The sequence below is a fragment of the Neofelis nebulosa genome, chromosome 8, assembly GCF_028018385.1.
Source record: "Neofelis nebulosa isolate mNeoNeb1 chromosome 8, mNeoNeb1.pri, whole genome shotgun sequence".
Taxonomy (NCBI): domain Eukaryota; kingdom Metazoa; phylum Chordata; class Mammalia; order Carnivora; family Felidae; genus Neofelis; species Neofelis nebulosa.
In genome coordinates, this window is record NC_080789.1 from 8,374,507 (window position 1) to 8,387,191 (window position 12,685).

At 38.5% G+C, this 12,685-nt stretch overlaps 1 protein-coding gene across 1 annotated transcript in view; it reads left to right on the forward strand.

The window, feature by feature from the left end:
* MRTFA (myocardin related transcription factor A) overlaps positions 1-12,685 on the forward strand; it is a 215,330-nt gene that overhangs the window by 75,934 nt on the left and 126,711 nt on the right. The window lies entirely within an intron of this gene.

The following is a 12,685-nucleotide window of genomic DNA, read 5'->3' on the forward strand; positions in this document are numbered from 1 at the left end:
TCTCTCCTTCTTAATTTTAAAGCTCTAAATATCTTTTCTGTAGTTAAAATTGTTCTTAGTTATGTTTTACACTTTACTGTGTCAGAAACACTTGTGTTTTTATTTAAATTGCTGAGATTCATTATGTTTCCAGAGATTCTACCTTGATTGAAATCTTTCAACAACTGTGAGAATCTAAAAATGTATTTTTAGGGGCACCTGGGTGGCTTGGTTGGTTAAACATCCAGCTCTTGATTTCGGCTCAGGTCATGTTTTCACAGTTCATGAGATCAAGCCCCACATCGGGCTCTGTGCTGACAGCACAGAGTCTGCTTGGAATTCTCTCTCCCTCTCTCTGCCCCTCCCCCCTCACAAACAAACAAGCAAACTAACTAAAAACAATGTATATTTAAACACAAGCTGTGCACCATATACCATGAACATAATGTAATGAGGCAGTGCTTTTGTATGGTAACTGATCTTGCCAGAGTAGATTCATTTACTAAGTTTGCTTTTATAATTATTCAGAAGAATAACTGATGAGTTATTATCATATAACTCTGGTGATATACCCTGGTGTTTGAGCTCTAATGCTGCAGTACTATCATAGGTACGTGCATTATTCTGCGACTCCCTCATCGTAACACCAGTAGGTGCCCAGGAGCTGTAGCCTGGCCTTTTCTGCCTGATCCATAGACATGCTAGTCTTGAGGTTACATTTTCCATGAGTGAGGGTTGCTGTGTTTGGATGTTCCTAAAAACTGCAGCAGTGTCTGGATTTTTTCTTTTCTATGACATGATATTTCAATTCCGTTGTTAAAAAATATTTGCTAAAGAGTTCAGGAAAATATTCATGGCTCTTTTTATAAAGAGAGAGCATATTAATATACAGGGAAGAGAGTACATCAGAAACCTAAGGATATGAGGCTCTGGCACTGGAAAATAGGGCTTCTTTTCAAACGCTGTATTGTAGTGTGGAAACAAAGCACAGTACTGTAAATGTCTTTCCTTCCCCCCAACTGCTGCCTGTCTTCATCCTAGGTGAGGTTTGTCTCAACACGTTTTTCATTCCAGTTAGTATGTTCAAAAATAACTAGAGTTGACCCTTGAAACAGCATGGGTTGTACTGTGCGAGTCCACTCACATGTGGGTTTATTTTGATAAATACAGTATAGTATTGTAAATGTATTTTCCTTATGATTTTCATAATACTTTCTGTAGTTTACCTTATTGTGAGAGTGTAGTATGTAATACCTATAGTACACAAAATATGTGTTAATCAACTGTTTTATCAGGAAGGCTTCTCGTTAGCAGGCTATTAGTAGCTAAGTTTTTGGGAAGTCCACAGTTTTATGTGGATTTTCAACTGTGCAGGGGATGTACCCCAAGCCCCCCGCATTTGTTCAATAGTCAATTGTAGTTTTTTTCCAGATTATTCCTACCTGAACAGGGTAACTATGGCAGATTTTCTGTCTTGTGGCCTGGAAATGTGTCAGGTTATCCTGGCTTACTGGAGTATGTTTTTGGTGCAAAAGTGGAAGTGACAGAATTCCTAACTTGGGGAAAAAAAATTCCTAGCTTGTCTCATGATGGGTTACATGCTGTTGGGGGTGAATGCGCAAAATATATTCAGATCATATTTAAATTTACTCAGGTCTTTTATACATAACACGTGGACTTCTAAACATCTATCATTCCTTCTCTTAAGATGCATATAATTCCACATTTAAAAATTGGAGTGCATTTGAACACCGTAACGGAGGGATTAAGGATTGTAAGGAAAGCTGTAGTGTTTATGAGCATGAGTAGAGTGCAAGGAATGTTAACAAGTCATCTTGTCAAAATAGTGCTTTCAATTTTAAGCAACCTTTTGTGGTGAAGGGGGAATTTGGGTTAGGAGTTAAAGCAGATTGTCAAATTCCTTTAAATGTTTCCAATAAAGTACCACCTGGTAGTTAAACTCTTTGTACTTCTGTTTGTTTTTTTTTTTTGAAAATTTTTACGTGTTTATTTATTTTTGAGAGAGAGAGAGAGAGAGAAGGAGAGGGGCAGAGAAAGAGGGAGACACAGAATCTGAAGCAGGCTCCAGGCTCGGAGCTGTCAGCACAGAGCTTGATGTGGGGCTCAAACTCGCGAACCATGAGATCATGATCTGAGCCAAAGTTGTACACTTAATCGACTGAGCCACCCAGGTACCCCTAAACTCTTTGTACTTCTTAGAATAAGACCCTCCTTAGAATAAGACCCTTCTCATAAGACCCTTTAAGATAACAGGATGAGATAACAAATTTTTGTTCAGAGTGATTTGTTCAAGGTCATATCAACAAATTCAGTATTATGATATATTAAGATATAGATCACATATCATAACTTGCCCCCAAAACAGAATTATTGCAATTATTACCAGGGGACGCGGCAGAAGGGTAAATTATACCCAACTCAGAGTTAGGCAGAAGGCTAAGGTTTTCTACCCAAGAGCCAAAGTGATCTTTTAAAAACATAGATCAGTGTCATCTAGTTTTTTTTTTGAAGAATCTAGTTCTCTCCCACTCTGCTCTCTGGCCATGCTCGTGTTTCCTTGATGATGCCAAGCTCATTCCCACCTCCTGGCCTTTGAACTTGGCACATGCTGTTTTCTCTGCATGGCTGGCTACTTTTTCTCAAATTCAGCGTAGAATCAGATTGTGTAGTTATTAGGGGCATGGGTTGTGAAACCCAATTGCCTACTTTGAAGTTATGTGACTTCTTAGTGCCTTCATTTCTTCAACTGTAAAAAATTGGATGATAAAAGTAAATATCTCTTAGTGTTGTGAAGATTGAAAAAATATATATGAAGTGTCTCACTTATAGTAAGTGCTTACTAAGTGTTGGCTATTGTTCAATAAGTCTCAGCTCAGATATCACTTCTTCAGTGAGACCTTTCTTGACCATTTCATCATAACTAGCCACCCTGCCCCCTACACATAATACTTAGTTATCTGAAATTATTCCATCTTATTTTTTTATTTTTTTATTTATTAAAAAAATTTTTTTAATGTTTATTTTTGAGAGAGAGAGTGTGAGTGGGGGAAGAGCAGAGGAAGAGGGAGACACAGAATCTGAAGCAGGCTCCAGGCTCTGAGCTGTCAGCACAGAGACCAATGTGGGGCTCGAAGTCACAGATCACAAGATCATGACCTGAGCTGAGGTCAGACGCCCAACTGACTAAGCCACCCAGGTACCCCTGAAATTGTTCTATTTTATATTTATTTACTTTTTTTTTTTTTTTTTTTTTTGGTCTCTCCCACTATAATATTAGTTCCATGAAAGCAGGAATGTTTTCTGTCTGTTGCGCTCCCAGTACCTAGAACAGTGCCTGATCAATACATATGTCTTGAGTGAGTTAATGGAAGTTGGGCCCACTCCACAAGGTTTTCTTAGGTGACCTAAGACTGAAAGGCAATTCGTGCCACTCAATTCAGGGAAGATACTCCCATGTGTACCCAACACCAGTAGATTATGTTCGAGCCACAGTTATCTAGCACAGGTGTGTCAAGAATGGTATAGAGGTCATTAGTAGAAAAAGAGTTGAACCTGGGGATAAAACACATATTCTGTTTGTCTTCTGTTTTTATTTATTTGTGTTGCTTCCAGCTGGTAAGGTCATGTCCTTTTATATAAGCCCTTGAGCTTACTTGTATCTTTAAGTTTGGGGACAGCTGGTTGTCCCTCAGCATTATAAAGTTACAGCTTTATTGAGCTTCTTCTAAAATAGTAGGAGTAGAAAGTACTGATACATAATTAGATACTCAGCTGTATATGATAATTTTAGTAGCCATAGGAATGGTCTGAGACCCAAAGTAGGCAATCTGAGACCAGGAATTCCTGAGTTACCAATGGAGTAGGTGTGATACCAGTTTATCGTTCCCTTGTATCTATACCTCTGCCTCTTTCTCTTACTCTCCTGACTTTTTTCCTTTTGTTCTCTTCCTATTTTTGCATTCTTTTCTGTTTCTCTCGGTCTACTTTCACGTCCATATTTTCCTTCTTCACGTGTACCTAATGGAAACTAAGATGTTTCTGTTATAGGTTTCTCTCACTATCTGGAAGTAAGAAGGTGAAATGGCCGAAGAAGCAGTTACCGTTAATTTACATAGGGAATATTTTTAGCATCCCCAGACCCCCCGAAATATCCTTGCTTAGGCTCTTCTGATACCTTAGGACACATTTTGCTAATGGATGCACAAAATCGAAATGAAGTACAGAAGCGCACAGACACAGTTCGAAGCTTTGACAGCTGGATGCTGACATGCCGAGTGTAGTCCCAGGAAGGAGCTTGGCAGTGCCCCTCTTGCTGCTTGGGTGTGTGCTGCCTCTACACGGCTGGCTGCAAAACAAACGCTGAGCGCTATTTTTGGTTTTCACCTTTTTTCCTAAAAGCGAAAATCCTCTTGAGATTTCTTTTGGTCAGCGAAAACAGGTACTAATGTAGATTTTTCATAAAAGCAAGTGTCATAATGTGAACTTTTGAAAGCCGGGGATGCCTTTATTTATATTTGGCTCCTGAACCCAACACCCAAAATCAAATTCATCATCGCCTCAGATAAAATTCCTTCTCCTTTCCTCCCTATTTCTATTAGCAGAACCTCTATTTTAGCAGTCACTCTGGCTTAAAACTGTGAACTCCTATTTGGCACCTTCCTTCCCTTCACCCCCTGCAATCAGATGCAGACATTCTGTCACATATAAATTCTGTCTCATTCATCCCACATTAACTCAACAAAGATCTGAGTTCTTGCTCTGTGCCAGGTATGGTTCTGTGTGGTGTCCCCTTCTTTATACATTTACTATCCAAATTTGAGGATCTCAACCCTTTGTACTTTGCCTAATGAAGTAGCTTCATAACTTTTTTCCCAACCTCATGTTCCTTTTTTTTTTTTCCAATCCGGTGTTTACCCCACTGGCAGATTAATTATCTAAAGCATGATTTGTTCATGTCATTCTTTATTTCCTAGAGTGAAACTGAGCTGGCTGGCCCAGGCTCACCTCATATAACTTTTACTTGAACCGTGTGATCTACCAAACTGGATTGCCCTTTTGGAACATAAATCTTCACTTTCTCACGTCCATGTTATTGTTCATGCTGCTCTGTCTCCTGGGATAACGTGAGCCCCCTGAGGGCAGGAATTTTGTTTTATTCACTGTAGTATCTCTAGGACCCAGGACAGTACCTGGCATGTAGTGGGTACTCAGTAGATATTTGTTGAAAGAATAAGTGAAAAATAAGTGAACCTTGTCAATCCTATTAGTTTTTTTATGGCTATGCTCAAATATTAATATTATCTCTCTCAGGAAGCCTTTTCTGATCTTCTGTGTATTTCTATTTAAACATAAATACCTATGACAGAACTTTCTTGTCTCTTTTTTTCTGTATCAATGCCGACTTTGTATGATGTGATTGCTGTGAGGATAATATTGTCAGTAAATTAACAAATATTTATTGAGTTCGTATACTTTGTCAAGTATTATATCTAGGTACTTGAGTTAAAAAGACAGTGGAACACCATTTGCAACTACGTGGTTGGAACTAGAGGGTATTATGCTAAGCGAAATTAGTCAGAAAAAGACAAATATCATATGACTTCACTCATTTGAGGAATTTAAGATACCAAACAGATGAACATAAGGGAAGGGAAGCAAAAATAATATAAAAACAGGGAAGGGGACAAAACATAAGAGACTCTTAAATATAGAGAACAAAGGGTTGCTGGAGGGGTGTGTGTGTGGGGGATGGGCCAAATGGGTAAGGGGCATTGAAGAATCTACCTCTGAAATCATTGTTGAACTATATGCTAACTAACTCGGATATAAATTTAAAAAATGAAACAATAAATTAGAAAAAAATACACAATGGAACCAAATTCCTTTCCTCGGTAAACTTACAGTCTAGTGGAGGATCAATCCATTATAATAGTAGTAAAAGTGAGCAGTAGTAGAAGCAAGCCTGGTATCTTACAGGAGCTGAACCATAGAAAGGGGATGGATAATAGGGAGATGGGGGTAGGTTGCGGAGGAAGAGGCAGTTTTATGTAGTCACATGTAGAGAGAAGCATGACAGATACATATGGTTGGAGCAGGGGGTGCTTAAGAGAAGTAAGAAATGAAACAAGTACTCTGAACAAGTGTTCTGTTGTTACACCATCATCCATTTTGTTGGGGGAAGAGGGAAAACTTGGATGACTGTTTCCCTATAGAATGATCAGGTGGAATTGAAAACCTGAAATGAGTAAAGGCCATAGCTTCATGGAGCTTCCTGAAAAAAAAATTACTTGGGAAACTTTTGTTCTTTGGAATGTCTCCACACACTTGGTTGATAGGCTGTATAAGCAATTCTCATTTGAAAATAAATTGTTCTTTTTAGAATTTGAAGGCACACTATGCTATCTCAGTTTCCAATGTTGAGGCCATTTATTATATCTCACAGTCTGTGGGTGAGGAATTTGGGCAGGGCTTAGCTTGGGGACTCTTCTGTTCCACATGGTGTTAACTTGGGTCCACATAGTGGCATTCAGCAAGTGACTGGCTGGGCTTGTCTGGAGGGACCAAGAGTGTAAATGCCTGACACCTTGGTGGTGATGTTTGGAAGGCTGGTCTCAGCTGGATCCCTATTCCTTTCGGACCTCTTTAGGCTTCTTCTTCATTTTTTAAAGGCTTTTATTTTTAAGTAACCTCTATACCCATTAAGGGGGTTGGGTTGAACTCATAGCCCTGAGATCAAGAGTCACATGCTCTACTGACTGAGCCAGCTAGGTGCTCCTAGATCTCTTCTTATGGTCTCTCCAGTAGAGTAGTTAGACTTCTGTATGGGGACACAGGACTCCAAGGGACCAAGGTAAAAGCTACCAGTGTTCTTTAAAGCCTGTGCCTGGAACTGGCATAGCATCACTTTTGCTGTGCTCTATTGGTGAAGGCAGTCAGGCTCAGATTTAGTGGAGGGGAAATAGACCTTACCTGTCAGTGGGCCAAGTGTCAGAGAATTTACAGCCATCTTTAATTTGCCACACTACTCTTCCATGTGCCTTCTACTGTTTTTAGGTGGATGTTCTATTTTTGTTTCTTGTAGTCCATGGTTTTAGATGATTTCTTTAATGAAGAGGGAGTGGAAAGGCCTTTTCTATGCTGTCCTTAGACGTCTGAGTAGTTTTTAAGATAATCTGAAGATGATGGGGGCGATAGTGAGAGAGATAAGGGGACAAGACTTGATGTTTTTGATGTTTTCCTTACCTACTCTAGGACCCAGGGCAGTACCTAGTACATATATAATAAGCTCTCAGAAAATACTTGTTCTCAAATTCCTTTGTGTATAAATTAAATATGTATATATATATATATATATATGTATGTGTGTATATATATATATATGTATGTATGTATATATATACATATATATATATTCCTTATATAAATAAATAGATAAAATATCCATCTATTTAGATAGTAAGAGTAAGATTTTGGTTTATCTACTATATTGAAGATAAATCAAAGGAAATAAGAATCTGCCCATCTAAAAGAACGTTTGTTAATTGACTAAAAACAATTTTTATACAGAAAAAGTTTTTTTTTTTTTTTCAGGAGAACGTATCATTTGGTTGCATGAAATGGACTTTGTCATGGGTCATAATAAAAAATCCTGTTAGTATACACTTTTTTAGAATTAGCAGCTGTTTGCCTGAGCTCTTCGATTTCTCTAACACATTTTGTCCTGTTGCTTCTAGTTACATATGCCACTCGGCACCAGCAGAAGGCATGCAGCCCAAAATGGGGGTGGGGTGGAGAAAAGATGAGGCGGAATCAAACCAGCAAGAGAGTGAAACAGATGGGTTGTGGGAGATGACCCTGCCCCCATGTTGTTTTTGTTCTGGCTGCTACTGATCAGATGCAAATCAGCAGCCAAGAAATTGGAGTTGGTGATCCTGTGATGAAAAAGAAAGTTTGATCTTAGGCTGAGTAGAATTATACATTTACAACACTAAAACACGATGCAGATTTTTTCCTTTTGGTTATTTTAATTACTTTTCCTCTGACACGTTTCAGAGAGTGTTTTGTTTGAGATACAACTTTTGTATTTTTCTGGATAAAAGGATACATATAATCTGAGATAAAAATTGCCCTTTTAGGGGTTTTTTTCATGCAAGTTTTACAGTAAGTAAAATTTTAGGAGTGTTCAGGAATTGGTGGAGGAGACATTTTAATCCATGACTATACCTCCACATTTTTTGGATCTTGTCTCTAGATTGTCAGCATTTACCAAGACTTTCTTCTGTGGGCTGTTTAAAAATGAATAGAAAGTAGTAGGTTTGTTAGAAAAATAGATCTTCCATATATATATATATATATATATATATATATATATATATATGTTATGCTAAATATTCTTTTCTTTTGTCAGTGCTTGATTTTGACTTTTGTTTGGCTTATTTTCTTTTTCTTTTTTTTTTTTTTTTTAAATGTTTTCTTTATTTTTGAGAGAGAGAGAGAGAGAGAGACAGGCAGACACAGGGTGTGAGCAGGTGAGGGGCAGACAGAGAAGGAGACACAGAATCCGAAACAGGCTCCAGGCTCTGAGCTGTCAGCACAGAGACCGATGCGGGGCTCGAACTCATGAACCACGAGATCATGACCTGGGCCAAAGCTGGACGCTTAACCGACTGAGCCACCCAGGTGCCCCTGTTTGGCTTATTTTCTAAGGTCAAGATTGAGGAAACCTTGCTTTATGTCTTAACCAAGTCTTCACTTTGTTCTATGGAATAACCTTATTTTTTAAAAAAACATGGGAATGTTATCAAACATACACAAATGTAAAGAGAATAATAGTATAATGAGTCTCCAGGCACCCCATATTCAGCCTCAACAGTTACCAACATTGTGCCACTCTTATTTCATCTATCGCCCACCCCTTGGCCCATGATTTTATGGAAGAGTTTTGTGTAATATAGTTTAGTATTAGCATTTAAAAGGTTTTTTTTGTTTGTTTTAAGTAGGCTCCACACCCAGTTTGAGGCTTGAACTCATGACCCTGAGATCAAGAGGCAGATGCTGTACCAACTGAGCCAGCCAGGCACCCCTAGTTTAATATTAGCATTTTAAAAGAATATATCCTGAAACTTTTTAAGTATTTTATTATTTCTTTTTAATGTTTACTTTTATTTTGAGATGGGGGGGGGTGCAGAGAGAGAGGGAGACACAGAATCCAAAGCATCCAGGCTCTAAGCTGTCAGCACAAAGCTCTGACGCGGGGCTCAAACCCATGAACCATGAGACCTGAGCTGAAGTCGGACACTCAACTGAGCCACTCAGGTGACCCTTAAGTATTTTATTTTTTAAGTAATATCTATACCCAACGTGGGGCTGGAACTTGTGACCTTGAAATCAAGAGTCACATGCTCTACCAACTGAGCCAGCCAAGTGCCCCCCTAAAACTTGAAATCTCTACATTAACAGATACCACTGTAGTGTGTAGTTTACCCAATAAAAATATGTGGTGTTATATATATATATATATATATATATATATATATATATATATATATAAATTTTAAGTGATCTCTTCAAACCCTTAATGATCCCATAAATATGGAACTTAGTTACTAAGCTAGTAAATTAATTCTGAATGGAACACTCAGTAAAACAGTTTTTCAAATAGCTTTTTCTTACGCTCCAGACTTTGACAGGCACAATCATGGTCCATGTCACTATAGAATTTGATACTCCTTTCTTTCATCTATTAAGATGTATGTGTTCTAATAATATCACTTTTTAAACTTAATTTTTTCCTTTATGCTTAGCATTAGACTTTGGGTGACTTTCTCTCGGGGACCATTTTCCACAGTTCGTTTATTCATTTATGAATTTTGAGAGGGTGTGAGAAGGAGGGGCTGGGCAGAGGGAGACAGGTAGAGGGAGAGAATCTCAAGTAGGCTCCATGCCCAGCTCAGACCCTGATGTGGGTGGGGCTCAGTCCCATGACCGTGAGATCATGACCTGAGCCAAAATCAAGAGTTGGCTGCTTAGCCAACTGAGCCACCCAGGTGCCCCTCCATAGTTTAATTTTTTTTTTAATGTTTATTTATTTCTGAGACAAAAAGACAGCATGAGTGGGGGAGGGACAGAGAGAGAGGGAGACACAGAATCCGAAGCAGGCTCCAGGCACTGAGCTGTCAGCACAGAGCCTGACGTGGGGCTCGAACTCACAAACCGTGAGATCGTGACCTGAGCCGAACTCGGTCACTCAACTGACTGAGCCACCCAGGCGCCCCATAGTTTAATTTTTTAAATATCATTTTCTGGAAGTACTGGTTATGTTCATTAAATGCACACCAGAATTACAGACTCCTACAGTTTAAATTCAAGCTGCTTTAGAAAAAATTTGGTATTCTGAGGGTGCCTGGGTGGTGCAGTTGGTTAGGCATCTGACTCTTGATCTCAGCTCAGGTCATGAACTCACTGTTCATGAGTTTGAGACCCGCATCCGGCTCTGTGCTGATGGTGTGGAGCCTCCTTGGGATTTTGTCTTTCCTTCTCACTGCCCCTCCTCCACTTGTGCATTCGCTCACTCGCTCTCTCTCCCTCAATAAATAAACAAAGAAATTAAAAAAAAAGAAAAGGTTTGGTATTCTGTGATGTAGCTTTGTCAAATATCGTCATCGTCATCATCATCTAGTTCAAAGTAATAGGGGGAAGGTTGTTCTGAGTTAAGATGAGATGTAAATTAAAGAATAGTTTAGGGGTGCCTGGGTGGCTCAGTCAGTTAAGAGTCTGACTCTTGATTTTGGCTCAGGTCATGATCTCACAATTTGTGAGATCAAGCCCCGTGTTGGGCGCTGTGCTGGCAGCATGGGGCTTGTTTGGGATTCTCTCTCTCCCTCTCTCTCAAAATAAATAAACTTAAAAAAAAAAAAGAATATTTTAAAGAGTAGTTTATTTTTTCAGGCTCATTGAAATATATGAGTTAGCTTAGTAAGTTACTTTTTTGTGCAGAGATCTTTCCAGACCATTTTGAAATTTTTATGGTAAAATACACATAGCATTAAATGTACCATCGTAACCATTTTTAAGTGTACTGTTCAGTAGTGTTAAGTAAATTCACATTGTTGTACAACAGATCTTTAGAACTTTTTTATCTTGCAAAGGACTGAGACTCTATCCCAAGCAAGTACTATTGCCAGACTATTTTTAATGAACAGATAAACTCATTTGAAATGAAAAATTTTCATTTACATAATAATATTCAGTGTGTTAGTCTCTTATGTAATCATGTAAAGAATTAATACGTCATGAGGCAGTACTTTAGTTTTTCTCTTAATCTGGTAAACTGTAAAATTGCTGGCACCCTTTATATTCTGTTACCAGCCCCCCCCCCCCCCCCCAAAGCGCCTAAGTAGCAGAAAATTTTGCTTAGTCTCAAGTTACAGTATCACAGATAATGAGTTAAGTCTGAAATCGTGGGGCTTTGCTGTTTGGTGAAGAACTTTTTATATGTGAAGAACTTTTTATATGATTCTAGCCTAATAGTTTAACAGGAGTACTAAAGTACAATAAGGTTTGCTCGTTCCTGCCCTTGACTTGTACACATTATTTTTAATGTTCTGTATCTTTTGCGCATTCTTCCTTGTACCATTCAGATTTTTCTCAAGACCTGCCTGTCTTGGTCCCCAGATTATCTTTAGGTATCTTTCATTTGCTTCTGTCTTTGTTCAGACAAGTATGTATGTATTTTTTAAATTACTTTATTATTATTTTTTAAGTAAACTCTACCCCCAATGTGGGGCTTGGACTCATGACCCCAAGGTCAAGAGTCGCATGCTCTGCTGACTGAGCCAGCCAGGTTCCCCCAGCAAGTATTTATTGAGTGCCAATTAAGATGCAAATACTATTTCATAGGGTATGTCTACTGAATACAGTTATTACCATCTCAGCCAAATTTCATAGTTTTCTAGTATAAGGTGTGAACTCTTAATCAGGAATGATTTCACAACTTTCTTTCCCCTGTTTTATTGAGATATATTTGACGTGCAGCACTATAGAAGTTTAAGGTGTACAGCATGACTTGACTCACATATACTGTGAAATGATGACCACCATTTAGTTTAAACATCCATCATCTCTTACAGATATAACAAAGAAAAATGTGTTTTTTTCACTGTGATGAGAACTTTTAGGATTTACTCTCTTAACGACTTTCAAATATACCATACAGCAGTGTTAACTGTAGTCCTCATATTGTATATTACATCCCCAGTACTTATTTATCTTTAACTGGAAGTTTGTACCTTTTGACTACCTTCATCCAGTTTCCCCACCTCCCACCCCCTGCCTCATAACCATAAATCTCAGCGAGATCATACAGTATTTGTCTTCCTCTCTCTGACTTACTTCACTTAGTGTAATGCCCTTGAGGTTCATTCATGCTGTCAGAAATGGCAGGATTTCCTTCTTTTCTTATGGCTGAATAATATTTTATTGTATATTAACAATTGCTTATATAAAGCATGTTGCTGTATGTGAAGCTACTTTTCCTGGGTCTTAGGCTGAAGTTATAATACTGCCCTCCTCCTACTTTCCTTTAGGACTCATTTACGAGTTTTGTTATTTTAAAAACACACATCTCAGTGTGTCATCATCCATGTGCACATGAGTGTGTATGTGCGTGTGTGCATATGTGTCAGGG